A 23,604-nucleotide genomic window follows, 5' to 3' on the forward strand; every position below is an offset into this window, starting at 1 on the left:
GCACAATGGCTGTGGTGTTTGGAGGTCATCTGAGTTCTAGGAGATGACTGCATGAGTCCTTCAGGATACGGCCCTAGGGCCAACCATCTTCAGCTGCTTCATCAATGATCTTCCTTCCATCACTGACTGCACAATGTTTAACACCATTTGCATTTCCCCCAATACTGAAGCAGTCAGTGCCCAAATGCAGCAAGACCTGGATAACATTCAGGCTTGGGCTGATAAGTAGCAAGTAACATTTGTGCCACACAAGTGCCAGGCAATGATCATCTTCAACGAGAGTGAATCTAACCACCACCCCTTGACATTCAATGGCATTACCAATACTCAATTCCCATCTGGTTACCATTGACCAGAAATTGAACTGAACCAGCCATTTTAATACTGTGGCTACAAGAGCAGGTCGGAGGCTGGAAAATCTGCAGAGAGTGACTGACCTCCTGACTCCTCAAAACCTGTCCACCATCTGCAAAGGGTAAGTCTTTCTTAAGAGTTTCTCTAACCCTTAGAGTTTCTCTCTACTTGTCTGGATGAATGGAGCTCCAACAACACTCGAGAAGCTCGGCACCATCCACGACAGAGCAGGCCACTTGATTCGCATCACATTCGCCATCTTTTAAGAAGTTACCTCCTCCACCGCTGACACGCAGTAGCAGCAGAGTCCCCCATCTACACGATGCACTGCAGCAACTCACCAAGTCTCATTCAAACACACCTTCCAAGCCTGTGACCTCTATCACCTAGAAGGACAAGGGCAACAGACATGAGAACACAAGCTACAAGTTCTCCATCAAGCTGATCACCATCCTGACCTGGAGCTATATAGCCTTTCCTTCACTGTCACTAGCTTAAAATGCTGGAATTCCCTTGAAAACAGCACTGGTAGGGTAGATAGAGTAACCAGTTGATGTAATATACCTAGAGACATTTGCTGCACAAAAGGTTGAGACAAAATTAGGGCTTATGAATTTGGGGGTAATATATTAGCATTGATAAGAGGATTGGTTAATAGCTTTTAATAAAATGGGCGTTTTCATGTTGGTTGGCAGTGAATTAAGTGCTGCAAGGATCCGTGCTGGGGCCTCAGCTTTTTACAATCTATTAATGATTCGGATGAAGAGACTAATGTGTCAAATTTGGTGAATGCCAAGCAAGGTGGAAAGCTAAGTTGTGGGAAGGATGCAGAGAGGCTGCAAAGAGATATAGATGGATTCAGTGAGTGGACAAGATGGCAGATGGAGTGTAATGTAAGGAAGTATGATATTCTCTTTAGTCTTAATCTTATGCTTTTTATTCATAAAGGTGAGAAACTTTCAAGTGTTGATGTTCAAAGAAACTTGGTGTACTCATGCAAGGAACATAAAACGAGCAAGCAATTAGGAAGGCAAGTATATGTTGGCCTTTTTTGTAAGGGGCTCAGAGTAGAATGATGAACAAGTCTTGATTCAATTGTACAGGTTCAGAAACATAGAAAATAGGAGCAGGCGGAGGCTATTCGGCCCTTTGAGCCTGCTCCACCATTCATTATGATCATGGCTGATCATCCAACTCAATAACCTGATCTCGCCTTCTCCTCCCCCCCCCCCCCCCCATATCTTTTGATTCCCTTTACCTCCAGTGCTATATCTACCTGCTTCTTGAAAGCATGCAATGTTTTGACTTGTGGTAGCAAATTCCACAGGCTGACCACTGTGGGTGAAGAAATTTCTACTCTGTCCTAAACAGTCTACCCTGTGTCCTCAGACAGCCCCTGGTTCTGGATATCCTTCTTGCATCTACCCTGTCTAGTCCTGTTAGAATTTTACCAGTTTCTGAGATTTCCCTCATTCTTCTTCTGACCTCCAGCGAATACAATCCTAACTGACTCAACCTCTCCTCGTATGTCAGTCTTGCCACCCCAGGAATCTGTCTGGTAAACCTTTGGCTGCACTCCCTCTAGAGCAAGAACACTCTTCTTCAGGTGAGGAGACCAAACTGCATGTAATATTCCAGGTGTGGCCTCACCAAGGCCCTGTAAAACTGCATCAAGACAACCCTGCTCCTGTGCTCAAATCCTCTTGCTATGAAGGCCAACATATCATTTGCCTTATTTATTGCCTGCTGCACCTGCATGCTCACCTTCAGTGACTGGAGTACGAGGACACCCTGGTCTTGTTGCACATTCGCTTCTCCTAATTTCTGGCCATTCAGATAGTAACCTGTTTTCCTGTTTTTGCTACTGAAGTGGACAACCTCACATTTATCCAAATTATACTGCATAGAAATCATCATAGAAATCATAGAAACCCTACAGTGCAGAAGGAGGCCATTCGGCCCATCGAGTCTGCACCGACCACAATCCCACCCAGGCCCTACCCCCACATATTTACCCGCTAATCCCTCTAACCTGCGCATCTCAGGGACAATTTTAACCTGGCCAATCAACCTAACCCGCACATCTTTGGACTGTGGGAGGAAACCGGAGCACCCGGGGGAAACCCACGCAAACACGAGGAGAATGTGCAAACTCCACACAGACAGTGACCCGAGCCGGGAATCGAACCCAGGACCCTGGAGCTGTGAAGCAGCAGTGCTAACCACTGTGCTACCGTGCCGCCCCATTCTTTTGCCCACTCATCCAAATCACACTGAAGGATTTCTGCATCCTCCTCACAGCTCACCCTCCCATCTAGCTCTGTGTTATCTGCAAATTTGGTGATATCGCATTTAGTTCCCTCACCTAAATTATTCATATATACTGTAAATAGCTGGGGTCCTAACATCAAGCCTTGCAGCACCCAACCATTCACTGCCTGCCATTTATAAAAAGACCCATTTATTCCTATTTTGTTTCCTATCTGCCAACCAGTTTTCTATCCAGCTCAGTACACTGCCCCAATCCTTTTGTGCTTTAATTTTACAAACTAATCTCTTATGTGGGACTTTGTCGAAAGCCTTCTGAAAATCCAATAAACCACATCCACTGGCTCCCTCTCATCAACTCTTACCAGTTACATCCTCAAAGAATTTAATTAAATTTGTCAAAAATAATTTCCCTTTCATAAATTCATGCTGTGTCCAGTCTTGGCACTGTTTTCCAAGTGTTTTGCTTTAAAATCTTTGATGCATTCTAGAATTTTCTGTTTTCTTTCGACCCCCCTTTTTTTTAAATAGTGAGGTTACATTAGCGACCCAAACTATTCCAGAGCCTACAGAATCTTGGAAGATGACTGCCAATGCATCCACTATTTCTCAGACAACTTTCTTGAGTATCGTGGGATGTAGATTATCAGGCCCTGGAGGTTTATTAGCCTTCAATCCCATCAGTTTCCCTGACACCATTTTTCTACTAATATTGATCTTTAGTTCTTCCCTCTGGCTAAATCCTGTGTTCCCCAACATTTCTGCTATTTTCTCCTTTGTGAAGACAGAACCAAAGTATGTGTCCAGTTTGTGGTAGGACCTCCTCTGAAATAGTGTGTGCAGTTTTGGTCTCCGTATTTAAGGGTAGCCAATGTTGTGCCTTTGTTAAAGAAGAGGGGGGCAAGGAAAAACCTGGGAAGCCTGTTGGTGATCTGGACACCTAAAAACTTGAAGCTCTCGACCATTTCTACTTCGTCCCCATTGATATCCCAGGACATTGTGGGAGGCTAGGGAGGAAATTGCGGGTCCCCTAGCAGAGATATTTGAATCATTGACAGCCACAGGTGAGGTGCTTGAAGATTAAAGGGTGGCAAATGTTGTGCCTTGGCTTAAGAAGGGCTGCAGGGAAAAGCCTGGGAACTACAGGTTGGTGAGCCTAACATTTGTGGTGGGTAAGTTGTTAGAAGGTATTTTGAGAGACAGGATCCACAGGCATTTAGAGAGCCAAGGACTGATGAAGGACCGTCAGCATGGCTTTGTGAGTGGAAAATCATGTCTCAATTTAAGAGGTTTTTGAAGGAGTAACCAAGAAGGTAGATGAGGGCAGTTCAGTCAATGTTGTCCACATGGACTTTAGCAAGGCCTTTGACAAGGTACCGCATGGTAGGTTATTGCCTAAGGTTAAATCTCACGGGATCCAGGGTGAGGTAACCAATTGAATACAAGATTGGTTTGATGACAGAAGGTAGAGGGTTGTTTTTCAAACTGGAGGCCTGTGACCATCGGGTTGCCTCAGGGATCAATGCTGGGTCACTATTATTTGTTAATTTTATTAATGATTTGAATGAGAATTTATGGGGCATGGATAGTAAGTTTGCAGATGACACCAAGATTGGTGGCATAGTGGACAGTGAAGAAGGTTACCTAGGATTGCAACAGGATCTTGGCCAATTGGGCCAGTGGGCTGATGAATGGCAGATGGAGTTTAATTTAGATAAATGTGATGTGATGCATTTTTAGGTGATCAAATTGGGGCAAGACCTACTCAGTAAATAGGGCATTGGGGAGAGTTATAGAACAAAGAGATCTAGGGGTACACATTCATAGCTCCTTGAAAGTGGAGTCAAAGGTGGACAGGGTGGAGAAAACTGCATTCAGCATGCTTGGTTTCATTGGTCAGAACATTGAATACAGGAGTTGGGACGTCTTGTTGAAGTTGTACAAGACATTGATAGGGCCACACTGGTCACCCTATTGTAGGATATTATTAAACTAGAAAGAGTGCAGAAAACATTTACTAGGATGCTCCCAGGATTTGATGATTTGAGTTATAAGGATAGACTGGGACTTTTTTCCCTGGAGCATTGGAGGCTTAGCGGTCATCTTATAGAAGTCTATAAAATAATGAGGGACATAGATCAGCTAGATAGTCAATATCTTTTCCCAAAGGTAGGGGAGTCTAAAACTAGTGGGCATAGGTTTAAGGTAAGAGGAGAGAGATACAAAAGGGTCCAGAGGGGCAATTTTTTCATTGAGGGTGGTGAATTCTGCAACAAGCTGCCAGAGACAGTAATAGAGGCGGGTACAATTTTGTCTTTTAAAAAGCATTTAGACAGTTACATGAGTAAGATGGGTATAGAGGGATATGGGCCAAATGCAGGCAATTGCGTCTAGCTTAGTGGTTAAAAACTGAGCGGCATGGACAAGTTGGGCTGAAGAGCCTGTTTTCATGTTGTAAACATCTGACTAAGTGATATACTTGCATCAGAGGTGGTACAGTGAAGGTTCACTAAAATTGGTCCCTGGGATAAGTGGGTTGTCTTATAGGCTGTGTACATTGGGCTTACATTCTCCAGAATTTAGGAGAATGAAAAGTGATCTAATTGATACCTTTAAAATTCCGAAGGGCCTTGATAGGGTGAACATTGAGAGATTATTTCCATTGGTCAGAGGAAAAAGGGTTGATCATTTGGGGTTGAGATGAGAAATTACTCCACTGAAAGGGTTGTGAAAGTTTAGAATTCTCTACCCCAGACAATTGTGGATGCTCTATTGTTGAATTTAAGGTTGGGATAGAGAAATATTTGGTCTCGAAATTAAGGGGGGTGGGCTGGAAAATGGAGTTGCAGGTCATGATCAACCACAATTGTATTGAAAGACAGCAGGCTTAATGGGCTAATTGGCTTACTATTTCTTGTTTATTTCTGTGACTTACAATTGGACTTTTACAAGAAATATAATTTAAAATCTTAAAGAATGTATAATTTAAAATCTTAAAGAATGTATTTAACCTGCTTAAACTGCAAAGCTGCATTGGTACTTGAGCTTTGTGCTTGTTCCCTATCTAGTCCCTGTATTGGGAAGCCTTTTTATCTTGCTGTCTGAAGATGTTGACCCTTGTTTGGATCGTGTTTCATGAGTGTCAGCAGCTCCCTTTCTGCTCCACTTGCAATCAATTTTCATTTGAAGCCTAACCTGTAGCACTCATTGGTTGATTCCAATTCCGTACTTGCCTCCTGACCACCAGCACCAGGCAGAGTTTCAGGAGCAGACTCTTGACTTCCTAACCCAGGAGCTCTGAAGTCATTGGTAATGGACCAACCACTGTGGCTAAGCTAAGCTTGCAAGAGTCCGCAGTTTGAACCTAGGATCCCAGCACTATAATGCGTTGTAATTACTTAATGGTCTGTTGAGGGAGTTGTTTCCTGTCAACCTGGTTCCTTTTCTCTTGCAACACACTTCAGTTTGCTCACTGAGTGCGTTAACAGTGCTGGTCGTAGTTGTATCAAAATCGAAGCTCTTGCCTATAAGGGATTATTTACTGAATTCCTTCTTGCTGATCAAGGTGCATGTCAGATTAAAGGCTGGTGCTGTTGGCTGGGGTTGGAAACTGCAAAGAAAGTTGTGCTCGAGTCTGGGCTGATTAAACACAAATCGGGACAAGGCCTCGCTGGGCATACTGTTTGCTACCTTTGTCTGTGGAGTGTTGAGAAGTGATCTATGAGTCAACCCATGCCATTCAATTCAAATGGCGCAATTTGCAAATGCTGCTTAACTGAAATGTAACCATAAAATGTGTTAATACACGACTCAGTCAGTGTCTGAAGAGCGCAAGCAAATTAATGTTTTAGGCGTAACAGGTGATTGACATCCTTTTTGAAACACCGCAGATGCTGGAAATCTATAGGAAATACTGGAAATATCTAGCGCATTTCTGGAGAGTGGAACAGAATTAATGTTCCAGTTTTGATTAAAGATCATTGACCTGGAACATTAACTCTGTTCCTCTCCACAGATGGTGTTTCTCTCTCCACAGATGCTGCCTGACCTGTTGAGTTTTTCCAGCTTTTTAAAAAGTAGTTGTTTTATTACCACTAACTGTTGAAAACTTACCTTTCAGGGGCGGGGCCGCTTTACCACTCCTTTGGACTGCTTGGGTAGCCTGGGTGGGGGATGCCTCGTACGGACTTGCATTGGGTTACCTGCGTTCAGCTTGTTTGTCACTCTGAAGCTATCAGGCGTACAAATTAAGGTAGCAAGTGGTCAATAAAGTAAACAGCCATGTTTCCCTGATTAATATTAAATCAAGAGTTAGTGCAGGAGATGTATCTTTTAATATGAGAATGATATTTGTAAAAGCTTGCAAGCATTTAAAATATACTGCTTATTTTTCTGTTCAATGTTAAGTTAATGATTCTGCTAGTTTGTAGTTTAAGCTGTAGGGTTAGTTACTGTAGGTGATATTGTGCTATGGCACATGATATAAACTAAAATAACCTGGAGTGAAATGAAAGTACTACAAGCAGTAGACCATACAGCCCATTGAGCCTGCTTTGCCCTTCAGTACAATCATGGCTGATCTTGGACTTCAATTCCACTTTTCTATCCACTCCTCATAGCCTATATTTTCCTGAAAGACCAAAAATGTTTATTCTGGTCTCAAATATAATCAATGATGGCACATCCTCAACCCTCTTGGCTAGAAAATTCCAAAGATTCACAACACTTTGAATGAAGAAATTTCGTTCATCTCAGTCCTAATTGATCTACCTTCGTCCTGAGACTGTGCCCCCTTGTTCTAGATTTCCCATCCCCATCCAAGAGAAACAACCCATTTCTCCCCTCTTGAGCCCCTTTAGAATCTTGTAGGTTTCAAAGCGATCACCTCTCATAATTCCAGAGAATACTCAGCCTCTCATCATAGGGCAATCTTTGCATCCCAGGGGCCAATGTAGTGAACCTTTGCTGTATCACTTCCAATGTAAGTATATCCTTCATTAAATGTGGGAACCAAAACTGCATAAGCTATTCAAAATGTGCTTCACCAAACCATTGACAAAGGTTCTCAGTTTGACTCTTGTCTCGCTGGGTTTAAAATTTTATTTATTATTGTTACAAGTAGGCTGAAATTAACACTGCAATTAAGTTGCTGTGAAAATCCCCTAGTCACTACACTCTGGCGCCTGTTCAGGTATATTGAGGGAGAATGTAACATGGCCAATGCACCTATCCAGCTCATCTTTTGGACTGTGTAACGATATAGCACAGGTAAAGACATGCTCTGGATCATGGAGTCCATTGACGAATGGCAAATGACACTGAGCCCCGAGAGAAAATACATCCTGCGTATGACTTTTAATTTTACTTTTCAATAACCTAGTTACTCAGCTCTTGGTAGACAATCTGCCTTTAAATAAAGGGATAGATTACAGCCAGGAATTCAATATAGTCAATCAGCGCAATATGTTAAGACTGCTCAACCTAGCCCTGTTTTAACACTTGTCCTATTTTCTCCTGCTTGCATGAAGGCACCTGCCCCAAGCATCTGGTGTTCTTTGGCCTGCTTATAAATTGCTACACGATGTAACCACCACCCCCTGAACCCTTTCTGCCCTGGGAGGCAAGTGCTTGATCTAAAACCACCATCTCCTCTGAAACAAGATTTTGGCCTTCACAGGACACAATCCCTGACCAGAAATTTAATCAGGACAAGGGCGATGGTTATACGAGGAGGATGAGCTACTGAGGGTAGTGTTTAAAGGAGTTTATATTGAAGCTTTTATATATAGAAATAAATTGCAGCTAGCTACAAAGAAATCATCTATCCAGAGGAGATTATGGTAAGAAATGCTATTTCTAAGAAAAGTGTTTACTTGAAAACATAGAGTGCAGTCGACAGTAAGGAAAACGGAGACTGAGGGATATATTTGATACTGTCAGCAAATAAGCCTTGACATGTGAGACAGCTGCAGCCAGACCCATCAGATCCAAGTGCTGGATGGTTGCTTGTCTGTACACAACATTAGGTGTGGGGAAGAAGCATTCACTTCCCTCAGTCTGATAGGTGTGAGTTGCTTAGTCAGACATGATGTGTCTTGTTCAGTTGCTTCCTGTTTAGTGAAGCTTTTCACCACATTATAACATGCCTGGCAGGAAATGTTGGAATGTTCTTTCAAACTCCTGTGGAATTGGAGGAATCTGATGGGTGATGGATTTGTGGTTTTCTCCCATTTCTGAAGGCACTGACTCCTGTTGGAATCTTGTTCTGTAGCTATTGGCAACTGCCAGTGTCTGGGCCAGGTAGCCATTCTTCTATGTACGCTATTCTATGTATACCCAGACTATGAGCATTAGATTAAGACTACAGTACAGAATCAAGCCATTTGGCTTCACTAAGCTGTGCTTCAAGTGAGCTTTCTCCCACTGAGCCATATTGGCATACTCTTTTATTCCTTTCAGCATGCTGTATGATGTGGCTTTCTCTTAAATGCATCTATCATTTGCTGTTCGTCACTGGACTCCATGATCCAGAGCTTGCCTTTACCTGTACTTTATTGTTGTAAATATAGCTACTCCACACACAAGTGCTTTTCACATTCCAACCAGTACAAAGTGTCTGGTGTCTTTATTTTTTCTACCAAAATGCACCATCGAAAATGCCGTGTTCAAAATATTTTGCCAATTACACCCTATTCTGCAACGTTTATTGATACCTTGTTGGATTTTGGCTGCCTCCTGTGTGAACTTGCACCTAAATTTGGTGTCTCCCATCTGCCCCTCAATTTTTGAAATTGTGCGAAGTGTTGGAGCTTATTGACCACGGAAGGCCTCTTAGCTAACTTCGCCTCTGTCCTAGCCCAGTGTCTATTCAAGGATGCTTCCCAGTGGCTAGCACAGGATTTCCCTTCCGTCTCGAGGCGCCGAGCTAAGTTGTGGCATTCTGAGCACAGTCAGCTTGGCGCTTACTTGGGTCACATGTAGGTCATTGGTCTTTTCACTCAATTATTGGAAGCATTGGCCAACTTTGTTTTTGAATCAATGTTACCGTCCTTTTAGAGTCTTTAATATGTACCTGAACTTGTAAATAAATATCAGAGAGCCTTGAGTTAACATTTTCAACTGAAGGGTGGCACCTCAATACGGCTCATTATTGAATTGGGTTTTGAGCTGAAACCATGAAGTGGGGCTTGAACACAATTATTTGTATTAGAATATGGGCTGATTTCTCAGTCACGCTCGTAGTCAGCCACGAAGGAAGTTGTCTCTGGGATTACTAAGCAGCCAGATTGCTTGTGGTCAGCACTCAGTCTCACAGAGAGACAACACCTTCAGGAAACTTAAGTTTGGGGAGGCTAAAAGCATATACAGAGGGCTCTTATTGTCTAGGGAGATGGGTCTGGGGGAAGGTAGGGCTCTGATTTTCTAGGACCATGGGGCTGGGGGGTAGGGTTCTGATTGTCTAGGTCTATGGTGTTGGGGTGTGCAAGCATGGTTTCCTGATCAGTGTTATGTTGAGAGTTAGATGAATACAATACTTTTCACTGTATCCCAATGCATGTGACAAATCAAATCAAAGAATCTTTGTTTTTGATACGACAAGATTTACAGTTGCTGTAAATGTTTTGCTTATTAAATTATTCTGTTGGTTTGCCTAACAAGGTGTTTGTTCTTCCTATTTAAATTGAGATTATGTCAAGATATGTTGGAGGACCTGATAAAATGGGGTACATTGAATATGGTTCTTGGTTTGACCCTTGTATCTCTCTAACTTTACCCAAAATAGAGGTGAAGACATGTTCTGGAACCTAGGAAACATGGAGATCAGTGACAAGAATGACATGATACTGAGTCTTTATGGAAATCTGTACTGGATTTGCCTTTTATTCTCAGACTGATGACCTGGTTGTTCTGGGGTGACAATCAGCCTCATCAATTGGTGTCATTAGCTTTAAAGGAAAGGGTCAGTCACAGCTAGGATTGTCCTCGGTACGTGTCAGGATAATGTGTCACATGGAGCTAATGGTGTTCCCATGCTCCCATTGCCCTTGTCCTTTTGGATGTTGGTGTTCGTGGCTTTCGGAGTTGTTGCTAAAGAAGCCATTGAGAATTGTGGTGCCTCGTTTTGTAGATGGCACGCGCTGCTGTGGGGGGCAGTGGAGCAAGTGGAAGTTTATGGTGGTGGATAGAGTGCTGATCAAGGAGGTGGCCTTGCCTGCCTGGTTGAGCTCATGTTTGTTGAAGAGCACTCATCCAGACAAGTGTGGATTCCATCACAGTTGTAACCTGTGCATTGCTGTTCTTGTAGTGGTTTTGGGAAATCAGGAGATGAACCACTCAACATAAAAATACCCCAGCCTCTGACATCCTCCAATAGCCACATATTGACATGCTTAGTCCAGTTGGCTTTCTGCTCCATGGTGACTCAGGAATTTGGGGATTGTATTGCTGAATGCCAATGGGAGGTTGTTAGGTTTCCACGTGTTGAATATGGTCACTGGCACTTTTGGGAAGTACCATTTGTGCCATGCTTAGCAGCGCAATATGTGAATGTTGTCCAGGTTTTGATCTGTGCAGACATGGACTGCTTTGTTATCTGAAGCATTGCAGATGGAGTTGGACATTGTATTCATTAGTAAGCTGCCACACTTGTGACCTTGTTGGAGGGAAGGTCATTGAAGAAACTGATGGTGATTGGGCCTAGGACACAAGGACACTCTGGCAGCAGTGGCCTGGCATGAGATCTTTGACCACCAACAAACAATCTTGGTGCCAGGTGTAACTGCACTGGGGAATTTCCACATGATCCCTATTGACTTCAGTTTTATGTAATCTTTTATAATACAGCACAGAAGGAGACCATTCAGCCTACTATACATGTGCTGGATCCACTTTGTCCCACTCCCTGGCTTTTCTCCATAGCTCTGTTAAATTTTTCTTCATCTTCAAGTATTTTCCAATTCCCTTTCCAAAGTTGTTATTGAATTTCCTTCTACTCCCCTTTCAGGCAGCACATTGCAGATGATCATCGTGCACTGTGTATGGTTTTTTCTCATTTTGACTCCGGTTCCTTGGTGCCACACTCTAGTGAAGGCTAATTTGATGTTGAGGGCCGTTCCCCTCGCCACACCTTTGGAACTCGGCACTCACGTTCAGTAAACAGGTAGACTAAATCGAGGTTGATGCTTGATAGTCATATCAGGAAGGGTGGAGCTTGGAATGCTGCCATGGATTAGAAATCATAGAAATCATAGAAACCCTACAGTACAGAAAGAGGCCATTCGGCCCATCGAGTCTGCACCGACCACAATCCCACCCAGGCCCTACTCCCATATCCTTACATATTTACCCGCTAATCCCTCTAATCTACGCATTCCAGGACACTAAGGGGCAATTTTAGCATGGCCAATCAACCTAACCCGCACATCTTTGGACTGTGGGAGGAAACCGGAGCACCCGGAGGAAACCCACGCAGACACGAGGAGAATGTGCAAACTCCACACGGACAGTGACCCAAGCCGGGAATCGAACCCAGGTCCCTGGAGCTGTGAAGCAGCAGTGCTAACTACTGTGCTACCGTGCCGCCCTTTGGATTGGCTGGGCCAAGTGGCCTGTTTTTGTGCTATATCTTATTAACCCAAATTGAGTAACATTGAGCAGATAATTAGTGAGCAACTGCTGCTTGATAACACTATTGACTCCTTCCAGATAGAGAATGGCCTGATAGGGTGGTATTGGCTGGGTTGGATTTGTCCTGCAAATGTGGGCAAGACAGACCTGGACAATTATCCACATTATGTAAATATCAGTCTTCTGACTACTGGAATGGCTTGGCTCGATCTGGAGCTCAGGTATTCACTACAGCTGGGATTTTATCAGGACCCATGTCCTTTGCTGTCTCCATTGTGCTCTGCTATTTCTAGATATTATCTGGAGTAAATCTAGTTGGCTGATGACTGGCATTTGTGATGGTGGGTACCATAGGAGGAGGTCAAGAAAAGAGAGAATGACAACATGTTTATTTATATAGTGTTTTGTGACCTCGGGCTGTCCCATTGAGTATTTTTAAAATTTTAGTGTGACAACCAATTTGCATATTGCAAGGTTTTATAATGACCAGCAAACCTTTTTTTGTTATATGGTTGAGGCTCTAAGGGATAAATATTGGCCAAGATACTGTGATGAACTCCCCCTAGTCTTTGAAATTATACCATAGATATTTCATGTTCTCTGAGGACAGATAAGGCCTTAGTTTAATGTTTCAGCTGAAAGATAGCACCTATGACAGTATAACACATTACTACGACTACTGCATAATGTAAACCAAGATTTTGTGCTCCAGTCTCGAGCCCACAGCCTTTTTACTTGAGGTGTGTGTGAGCGACAGGGAGTGATGGCTGATGAGGATTATTCACTATTTCTGACTAAAGATAGTTGCAGGTTTTTCAGCCTTGCCTTTTGCCCTTGTATCATTGAGAATATTCATTGAGCCTTCTCTATCCATTAACCTTTTGGCTGCCACCATTTGCAATTGGATGTGGCAAAACTGCAGAGCTTTGACTTGATTTGTTGGTTGCAAGACCTCGTAACACCGTCCGTCGTGTATTACTTCCTCTTTGGTACAGGTTACGAGTCCAATAGCATAACTACAATGTTGCTGTACATGCACAGGAAGTAATCTGAACCTAGTCACTCTGCAGTTGGCTGGAATGTGCATGTGTGGTTGATGCAGTGGGACAGATGCCATGATTCTGTTTGCTGTCAGGACCAAAAAAGGTTGGTTTGAGAGTAGACTGCGATGGGTACACTTCAGTGAGACCCCGATTGGCTGCTGCTTCTGTGTTTCTGTTCCGTGACTGTACAGGAAAAGCAGTCTCCGATGTGGTTAGGCCTTTGTGAGTAGCACACATTTGACTCACATTAACAGCGTCAGCAAAGTGTGGAATACTTGAAAACACGACCCATTCTCATGCTGCCAAAAGAAAGCTTGAGCTGGGTCAACTTTGCATGTATTAACTATTCTGACTTGATATTTTGATTGTTTTGGTTATTAGTGTAGTTACATTTGTATAGTACATTGTCACAGTTAACACTTTCAAGTGAAAACAGAAACTGCTGAAAAAATTCAAATCTGGCAGCATCTGTGGAGAGAGAAACCATTAACATTTCAAGTCTGTATGACCTCAGATTTGAGCTCAACTCCAGACCAATGTTAACTCTGTTTCTCCCTCCACAGATGCTGTCAGACTTGCTGAGTTTATCCAGCATTTTCTGTCCTTATTTCAGATTTTGCTTTTGGGTTAGCATTTTGAAGCACTTCCTATGAGCTAATTTGTTTTTCTATATTGTGCTCCTGTATTCCAAAGTTTAACGCACTACTTGTCTAGACTCGTTTCAGATATTTAACAAGATTTGCGATGAATTTTGTGAGCAAATTTAAACATTTGTTTACAGTGGGTCTCCCCTGGCGTTATTCAGTCATCATCACAGCTTAGGAGAGCAGCATAGTGGAGAACATGCCCCTACATCAATGGGGATGAAGTAGAAATGGTTGAGAGCTTCAAGTTTTTAGGTGTCCAGATCACCAACAACCTGTCCAGAGCCCCCCCCCCCCCCCCCCCCCCCCCCCCCCAGGGAATAGCAGATTTCCACTCCATCTGACGAAGGAGCAGCGCTCCAAAAGCTAATGGCATTTGCTACCAAATAAACCTGTTGGACTTTAACCTGGTGTTGTTAAAACTCTTACTGTGTTTACCCCAGTCCAACGCCGGCATCTCCACATCAGAAAAAGCAGCCAGCATAATTAAGGATCCCACATACCCTGGATATACTCTCTCCCATCTTCTTCCATCCAGAAAAAGATACAAAAGTCTGAGGTCACGTACCAACTGACTCAAGAACAGGTTCTTCCCTGCTGCCATCAGACTTTTGAATGGGCCTACCTCGCACTAAGTTGATCTTTCTTTACACCCTAACTATGATTGTAACACTACATTCTGCACTCTCTCATTTCCTTCTCTATGAACGGTATGCTTTGCATAGCATGCAAGAAACAATACTTTGCATACTAATACATGTGACAAATCAGATTGGAGACAATTTCTCTTCATTTTAATTGGTGTTTTTGAGCCATTCGGAAAGGTATGACAATTTATCATCTCTTGCCGAATTTAAAGTGGCGCGCATGAAGGGAAAGAGATCTGATTGTGATTCATCACTCTTGGGGAGATGGTGGCATAAAGAACAAAGAACAATACAGCACAGGAACAGGCCCTTCGGCCCTCCAAGCCTGCGCCACTCGTGCCCACTAGACCATTCTTTTGTATCCCTCTACTCCCAGTCTGTTCATGTGGCTATCTAGATAAGTCTTAAACGATCCCAGCGTGTCCGCCTCAATCACCTTGCTTGGCAGTTCATTCCAGGCCCCCTCTGTGTAAAATATGTCCCCCTGACATCTGTGTTGAACCTTGCCCCCCTCACCTTGAACCCGTGACCCCTTGTGTTCGTCACCTCTGACCTGGGAAAAATCTTCCCACTGTTCACCCTATCTATACCCTTCATAATTTTATACATCTCTATTAGGTCGTCCCTCATCCTCCGTCTTTCCAGGGAGAACAACCCCAGTTTACCCACTCCCTCCTCATAGCTAAGACCCTCCATACCAGGCAACATCCTGGTAAACCTTCTCTGCACTCTCTCTAAAGCCACCACGTCCTTCTGGGAGTGTGGCGACCAGAACTGGACGCAGTACTCCAAATGTGGCCTAACCATCGTTCTATACAACTGCAACATCATATGCCAACTTTTATTTTCTATGCCCTGTCCAATAAAGGCAAGCATGACATATGCCTTCTCTTCTGAAATGTTCTAGCAAGCCATTCAGTTCAAGTGCAACTGAGGATGGGCAACAAATGCTGGCCTTGTCAGTGATGCCCACATCCCATGAAATTTTTAAAAACTTGTGACTGTCCTGATCAGAGTAAATGAGGATGATTATTTATTGTTCCAACACCAGATGTTCAATGTCCAAAAGGAAAGGTGCACCAAACTGGAGATTTAAGCAAAATTACAAGCCAAAACACCAGGGGAAGACAAAATTCAGTGATTGAGAGAAATTGAAACCTGAATGTGTTTAGTGTTTGTGAACGGATGCAAATTTGACAGCACCAGATTCACTGGTTATTTGGAGAATGACTGCAGTTACTGTGGCTCATTGAGAAGTGAGGAAGCACCTGGACCCAGCCCAACTGGCTGACCCACTCCTCATCTCTATCACTTAGATAATGAATTTGCCACGTGGGAGGGTGTGAAGTGGAATCTACTTTCCTGTAGGACAGCAACTTATACTTTAAGAAATGTATAGGTGGGGAGAAGATGCAGCATACCATCTCTTTATTCTGAGAACAAGATTTGAGTTGTAGTTATGCAGGCAATCCATAACAAGCCAGTTATGGATTTGCTGGATATCTAGTTTTGTGAGGTTTGTGCACAAAGTATTCAAGAAAGAATATATTCAATGGACCCCTGAAGTGGTTCTTTATTCAGCGACAAGATGCTGTACTAGATAAGTGTCACTCTGTAAATGTGAATTGATAGCAATGGGGGAAAGGGGGTTTTGTCATATGAATATCTGCTTTCTTAATCAACAGGTTCTGCAATAATTGGTCATTTCTGTATTGCTAGCCTAATACCTTGCTGCTTTAGCACTGGCTATCAGGTTGGTTTGAAGTCTTGCTGCAATAGTGGTACCAGTGAGCGTGAAGAGGTTAATCAGTGCTAAATCCCAGCCCTTGTATATCTTGGAACACATCCACTCTCTTTGGCTGTCATTGTGGTCAATGCATGCTGCTGTTGACGAGCTATTGGAATCCAAATGTTACCCTGTGATGGGTCCAGTGACAGGGCTGCAATTGTTGATTGTACATGTAGGCAGATCCATCACATTTAATCTTGTGCTGGTTCTCACTGTCATAAGACAATGGCATAATAGCACACCTCAGGATGATAAACTGGTGCTTTATAGAGGCATGGTGGCAATCACACAAGAGTACTTGTGATTGTGACTTTGCACAGCTTGCCTCTGCATTCCAAGCAATTTGTGCCAATCTGACGCTAACTGAAGTGTTAAGTGACCGTTTTGTAGATTGAATTAAAGTAAAAGATGGCATCTCCTGCTGCTGACAGATGCATATATACATAGCACAGCCTCTTGCGTATTGTTCTACTTCATCCAGTATCGCATTGTGGTTTCCTCAATGTTGATTGTGCGACTACTTGCTGAATAGCTCTGTTCCGTGTACAAACATGGCTCGTGCTTTAATTCCCACTCCCATACTCTTGGACGTCATGTAGTTCTCTGAATATTCAAGACAGGCAACGAATGTATGGTGGATCTGTTGGGGTGGCTGGTGACAATAAACCTTTTGTTAGTATCCTACACCCAATCTTAGTTGGATGATGGTAGCAGGATGGAGAAGATACCTTGGGCTGTTTGTTTTTTTTTGGTATGGTGGACTTGTATGTTTTAAAACATATATTTACTTGGATTGTATCGGTTCGTGGAGATGATAAATTGTCATACCTTTCCGAATGGCTCAAAGACATCAATTAAAATGAATTGAGATTCCATTGCTGTCCTGATTACATAGTGTGTCCAAGCCATTTGGCCCAATTAATCCAAGCCAGTGTTTTATGCTCCATTTGAACCTCCTAAACTTCCTCAGCTAAATCTACTATTGGAATCCTTTATTCCCTGCTCCCTCACTAGCTTCCTCTTAAATGCATTGATACTATTAATTTCAACCACTCCCTTCTACATTATTTGGGTAAAGAAGTTGCTTCTGAACTTTGAATTAGATTTTTTTCATGGCTCTCATGTTGATGGCCTTGTCCCCATGTAAGGATTCTCTGTAACCATTCTATCAAACCCTTTCATAATTTTTAGGACCTGTATTAGGTCACCCCTCAAAGCTTTTTTCAGAGGTGCAGTTTGCCAATCCTTTGCTAATATCTATACTCATGCATTTCTGGTATCATCATTAGTCATTTACTGTGTACCAGTCAGCTATGAATAAAGGCCAAATCTTCACTGCACATGCATTTATATAGCTGGTATTGACTGTAATGGCAGAGGAGGATGGTATCCTTCCATCCAGACTTTTGATGGGATCAGGAAAGAGAATTGGATGCTGGTTGTTCTACATGATTCCCCTCTGCCCTCTTGCCCAAGATATTCAGCATATCTCAATGTTGTCATTGAGGCAGATTAGAGCCACAATATCATTGAAGCAATGATAGCTCCAAGATCACAGGCATCCTTGCTTGAGCATATGTTGCTGCTGTTTGATTGTTACAAAGTCCTGGAAATTCTGATGGAAATTATAAAGGGACCACCACCCTCAAGAATGACAACATTTCAGGAAACTGGCCTCACCAACATTTTTTTTCAGGCAACTAAGGTTAGATATTTAATGAATTTTGCCATTATTGCCATTGAAAGTAAAGATTGATGTATCCATTGAGGAACATGTGTCCTTTTGAGCTGGGAGAGCTGAGGATGTATTATCCATGAAATAATACGTTTTCTGTTTGGAATTTATGATGTGAGATGTGGTGTAGTTTTGGTTGAGGGTCCTGGTAGCTGATCTTCCTTCAGTCGTTGGAAGTAAATATGTCACAGTTGAACTCCCTGTTCAAAAGATATCAGAGTGCCACACAAGTGGTTAGCAAGATTAAGGCTCATGGGATTAGGGTAATATATTCACTTGGATTTGGAGATTGATTAGCAGACAAAGCAGAGTAGGAATCAATGGAGCCCTTTTGGATTGGTGCATTGTGATTATGAAGAGGTGAGCAAGGCTTGGTGATTGGGCCTTTATCTCAGAGTCTGAATGCATCCAACTTTGCTGATACAAAGGTAGGTGGAAAATAAGCTGTGAGGAGGATTTAAAGAGAATACAAAACAGGTTAAGTGTGACACACAAGGTAGTAAATAGAATGGGGCAGTGTGAAATTTGCCACTTTCATGGGGAATATAGAAAAAGAATATATTAAAGATGAGAGATAAAGAGTTTAAAATGTGAGCTGATCTCGGAGACATTTGAGGGAGCTTGACAAAGGTAGATGCCAAGTCTGTGTCCTTGGCTGGAGAATGTGGAACTCTGGGTCATAAACTCACATTAAAGGGTCAGTAATTTAGGACTGAGATGAGAAATTTCTTCATTCAAAGACGTATGAATCTTTGAAATTCTCGACCGGAGAGACAGCTGTGGATGCCATATTGTTGAGTATATCGAATAGATATTTGGACACTAAGGGAATCAAGAGATATGGAGATCAGGTGGAAGTCAGCCATTATCTCGTATGGCCTACTCTTGTTCCTGTTTGCTATACAAACTCCAAAGTTTCATCTGTTCTAGATACTTATCTGACTGTGACCTTATTTCCTTTCTATATCTTAACTTTCTGGTACGTTTAAAGAAGCCAATTGAGATTTTGCAATTGAAGGATGTGGTACGAATTCTGTGTATGCAGTTTGAGTAGAACGTAAAACTGTCACCAGATGATGCAGTAAGTGCAAATACTTACGAAACAGGTGCAAGCAGACTCTTGGCGAAGGTTGGGTACGTGTTTCAGGCTCTGGGGCTTCATACAAAAATAATTCGTTTAGTATGTGGTAAAAATCTTATCTGTTTGTCGGTACACTTCTAATCCAGTGGAACACTTATGCACTTCTCGGGGTGCTGCACTGTCAGAGGTGCAAGCTTTCAGATGACACCTTAAAATGAGGCCTCCTCTGCCTGTTTGATTACGGTAGCACAGTGGTTAGCACAGTGGTTAGCACTGCTGCTTCACAGCTCCAGGGTCCTGGGTTCAATTCCCGGCTCGGGTCACTGTCTGTGTGGAGTTTGCACATTCTCCTCGTGTCTGCGTGGGTTTCCTCCGGGTACTCCGGTTTCCTCCCACAGTCCAAAGATGTGCGGGTTAGGTTGATTGGCCAGGTTAAAAATTGCCCCTTAGAGTCCTGAGATGCGTAGGTTAGAGGGATTAGCGGGTAAATATGTGGGGGTAGGGCCTGGGTGGGATTGTGGTCGGTGCAGACTCGATGGGCCGAATGGCCTCCTTCTGCACTGTAGGGTTTCTATGATTTCTATGAAAAGACCCTGTGGCATTATCTCAAAGAATAGGGCAGTTTTTCCTGGTGTGCTATTCAACAATTAACCTTCAACTGACATCTCAAAATATTGTTATCTCATGACTGTGGGAGCTTGCTGTGTGCAAATTGACGTTGTAACATGTCTCTATACTTTAAAAGTACTTAACTGGCTTTGAAGTGATCTGAGGTATTCTGGAGTTGTGAAAGGTGCTATTGAAATGCAGGTCTTTTCTTGATAAATTCCTGTGCCGGCATTTATAATGGAAACTGTCTTTGTAAGTGCACCATTTGTCAACTGTCGGTAAAGACATGAGCAATTTCTTAGTACATGTTGCGAGATTAACTGTAGTTTGTTTACTTTGGAAAAAGTTACTTGGTGTAAGATATTCAATAGCTTATTTGTTCTCTGCCAGAGCCTGCTATTGTTAGATTATAGGGCCAGTGACTGCTGTTAAAACCATTCTTATTCCATGAATTTGAGACTGGCGACAAAGAGCAGAGTGAAAAGGCTTGGGGAGGTGGGAAGGCAGAGGGACTGTGTGGTGCTTGTTGGGAGTTATTCTGGATTCAAGTCCGAGTTTCCTATAAGGAATTTCATGGTGAAGTGGCATGTTGATCATTGGTATTTTGCATTTTTGGATTTGCAGAGAATCTGCGAATATTCTTGGCATAACATGGGTTAAACATGCATTGCTTTGTCCGCATTAAATGCAACTTGTAGTCCAACCTTCGCCATTGGATAAAGGACAGATTCAGATGAAGGGTAAAGGTAGAGCTACCTTATAAAAGCAGTGTGAATGGTGGCCTGAATCTGGAGTGAAGTTAGTGGGGTGGAGCTCGGCAATTTCAGAGGGCAACCACACTGCTGTGGGTCTGGAGTCACATGTAGGGCAGACCAGGTAAAGGTGGCAGCTCTCCTTAGAATTTGTGAATGAGATGGGTTTTTACAACAATCGCTGATAATTTCATGGTCACTATTACTGAGACTTATTTAATGGAATTTAAAGTGCATCAGCTGCATGGGAGGATTTGAATCCATGTCCCCAGAGCATTTGTCAGGGCATCTGAATTCCTAGTCCAGTGACATTACCACTACACCACTGTCACCCCAAATACTCTATCTTCAAGTTCTCATTAAACCATCTGCCAATCGTAAATTGGTGTTCAGGTAGCGTATAAGTTGAGTAGATTGAGAAGATTTGTTGCTGTCTGCACTATATGGTGCTTGTCATTTTTCAGTTCAGGAGCCAATAGGCAAATTTAATAATTTAAATTTCTATTCATTATGATGAGGTTGACACATCACAGCATGTGATGTGTTCCAGTAAGTCGAAACATAACACAAGTGTTCCGTTTGATCTGATATTGGACAGCACCATGAAAGACTTCTCCATACAGTGAGCGGGTAGGATCTGGAATATGCTGCCCAAGAGTTGGTAGAGGCAGGTTTAACTGAGACATTTAAGGGGAAATTGGATTGTAATCTGAAAAGGAAGAATATTCAGAGTTATGAGGAAGTAGTGGGGGAATGGCTTTCGGTAACTTGCTCCTACAGGGAATCAATACAGGTATGACTGGTCGAATGGCCTCCTGTAGTTCTATGATTCTATAATTGTGATCTGTGACTGTAATTGGGGCCTTTGATTTGCACCAACTGAATGTGAAATTCAGTCTTTGTTAATGTGAGGTTTATTGGTGGTCAGATTTTGAGATTGCATCAAACATTTCCAGACATTGAAGTCAGTGAATCCTTTGGTAGATAGGCTGCTGGGTAGAGGTAGCAGCTTCCTGCTTAGTAGTTTCCAGTTGGCCGATCATATACTTGCAATTCTTCCTGTAAGTAAGGGTTTTTTGGCTGCAGATCAAATGGTGACTGTGTGCCAGTTGATGCTTTTTCCTCACATCAGCGTATAATAGTGTTCACGATGTTGACCTATCAGTGATTGGTATGATGATCACTCTGAGTTCAGTATGTTCTGACGTAATATGCAGCAGAACCTGTGTGCGTGCATGGTACCTATACCTAATGCACTCCACACTAACTAAAGGCTCTTCGAAGCTATGAAAAAAGATTGACTTATATATTTCAATGATTACACCATTGCTTTAAGAGCAAGTCACACAACTTGATCATGAGGTCATTTAGGTGTTTCACAGGTTTCTGTCTTAGTTTCATATTCTGTTCTGTGCAGAGAACATCTTTCAAACTATTGTTTTACTTTGAATCTATGCATGCAAACCACATCTTTTTCTTAAAATGCACAGTTAGGACATTACAAATTTCCTACACATCCTGGGCGATTGCTGGAACTGCAGTTGGTGTGTGCACATGTACGATTGTGAAACAGGTGCATGGTGGTATGATTTTTTCTTGGAACCCTAGTTTGTGCTAAATTTGGTTATGGCTTTTGAATGATGTGTAGTGTCCCTGTCATCCTCAAAACCGAGGGAGGTGAGGACAGTTTAAATCCACCTATTGCTACCCTGGCTGAGACCAAGTAATGAACCACAGATTGAAGCTGAAACCAGAATGAAATATGCAGCCATATCCCACAGACCCCATTATTGGACTGAAGCACTATCTTGACAGTGACAAAGTAGAGAGATGTTCCGAGTTGGAGCCCCTGCTGTAAGCTTCTTGCACATGAGAATCCTGATTTAGATTGGGATGACCAGCTGTGTAGAACACCAAATAACCAGATTAATTGCAGGCATTTCAGTTCAGACTCCTGAAACACAGTGAGAGAATCCTTTCTTGACACCAGCTCAAACTGGACAATTTGTTCAATTGTTTTGCTCCAGTTGTATGTTTGTTTTGGCTCGTACAATTATGCATTGGAGTGTGAATTGGTGAATAAACCTGCCAGGGAGCATTATTGTCTTTTGCCTATTGCCAAAATTGGCCCTTGTCCTTAGTCAGAAGCATTTCTGTTTAAGGAGTCTGCATCCAGTCTGGCATACCACTAGAGTATACTAGAGTATGAGAAGCTCCCCAACTCAAACCATATATCCCAACCTGGGATTATGACTTTGACAGCCATGTGTGGTACTTAACCAAACGCCCTGCTCTTATTATCTGCGTACCATCTATGATATCATCTGGGCTACAAAGATATAGACAGAATGATCAAATGGGGCAGATGAGTGGCAGATGGAATTTAACTCTGAAAAGTGAGAGATGATACACTTTGGAGGGGATAATTTGACAAGGAAGAATTCAATGTGTGGCATGAAACTGGACGTGCTGTGAAACAAAAGGACCTTGGGCGTGTTTGTCCATAGATCTCTGAAGACGGAAGGACACAGTAGGGTGATGAAAAATGCTTTTGGGACACTTGTCTTTATCAATTGAGGCACAGATTACAAAAGGGAAATCATTTTGGAGTTGTATAGAACTTTGGTGAGGCCACAGCTAGAGTACTGTGTGCTGTTCTGGTCACTACATTATGGGAAGGATGAGATTGCACTGAAGGGGGTGCAGAAGCAATTCACCAGGATGCTGCCTGGAATGGGACATTTAAGTTATGAAGAGAGTTTGGATAGGCTTGGGTTGGTTTTTATTGGAGCAGAGAAGGCTGAAGGAGAAGACTCGAGGTGTATAGGATTGTGGGGCATGGACAGAGTGAATAGGGAGCAGCAGTTCCTCTTAGTTGAAGGATCAGTCACGAGGTGACATAGGTTCAAGGTGAGGGCTAGTAGGTTTAGGCAGAATGTGAGGAAAACCTTTTTTACCCAGGGGATGGTGACAGTTGAGAATGCGCTGCCTGGAAGGTTGGTCGAGGCGGGTTACTTAAAAGTACCTGATTGAGCACGTAGCCATAAATGTTATG

At 42.8% G+C, this 23,604-nt stretch overlaps 1 protein-coding gene across 6 annotated transcripts in view; it reads left to right on the forward strand.

Moving 5' to 3' along the window:
• Window positions 1–23,604, forward strand: part of LOC144491421 (serine/threonine-protein kinase PAK 2-like) — a 58,418-nt gene that overhangs the window by 7,524 nt on the left and 27,290 nt on the right. The window contains exon 2 of one of the 6 annotated variants that reach the window (XM_078209222.1): window positions 1,303–1,384. The exons of 3 other annotated variants lie outside the window; for them this stretch is intronic. The gene's annotated coding sequence lies outside the window, so the exon portion shown is untranslated. Of the gene's footprint in view, window positions 1–1,302; window positions 1,385–1,845; window positions 1,961–8,299; window positions 8,463–23,604 lie in introns of those variants that run through there. 2 more of the 6 variants (XM_078209221.1, XM_078209223.1) reach the window with 2 other exon arrangements.

Source organism: Mustelus asterias, chromosome 3, assembly GCF_964213995.1.
Source record: "Mustelus asterias chromosome 3, sMusAst1.hap1.1, whole genome shotgun sequence".
In the NCBI taxonomy this organism is placed as follows: Eukaryota; Metazoa; Chordata; class Chondrichthyes; order Carcharhiniformes; family Triakidae; genus Mustelus; species Mustelus asterias.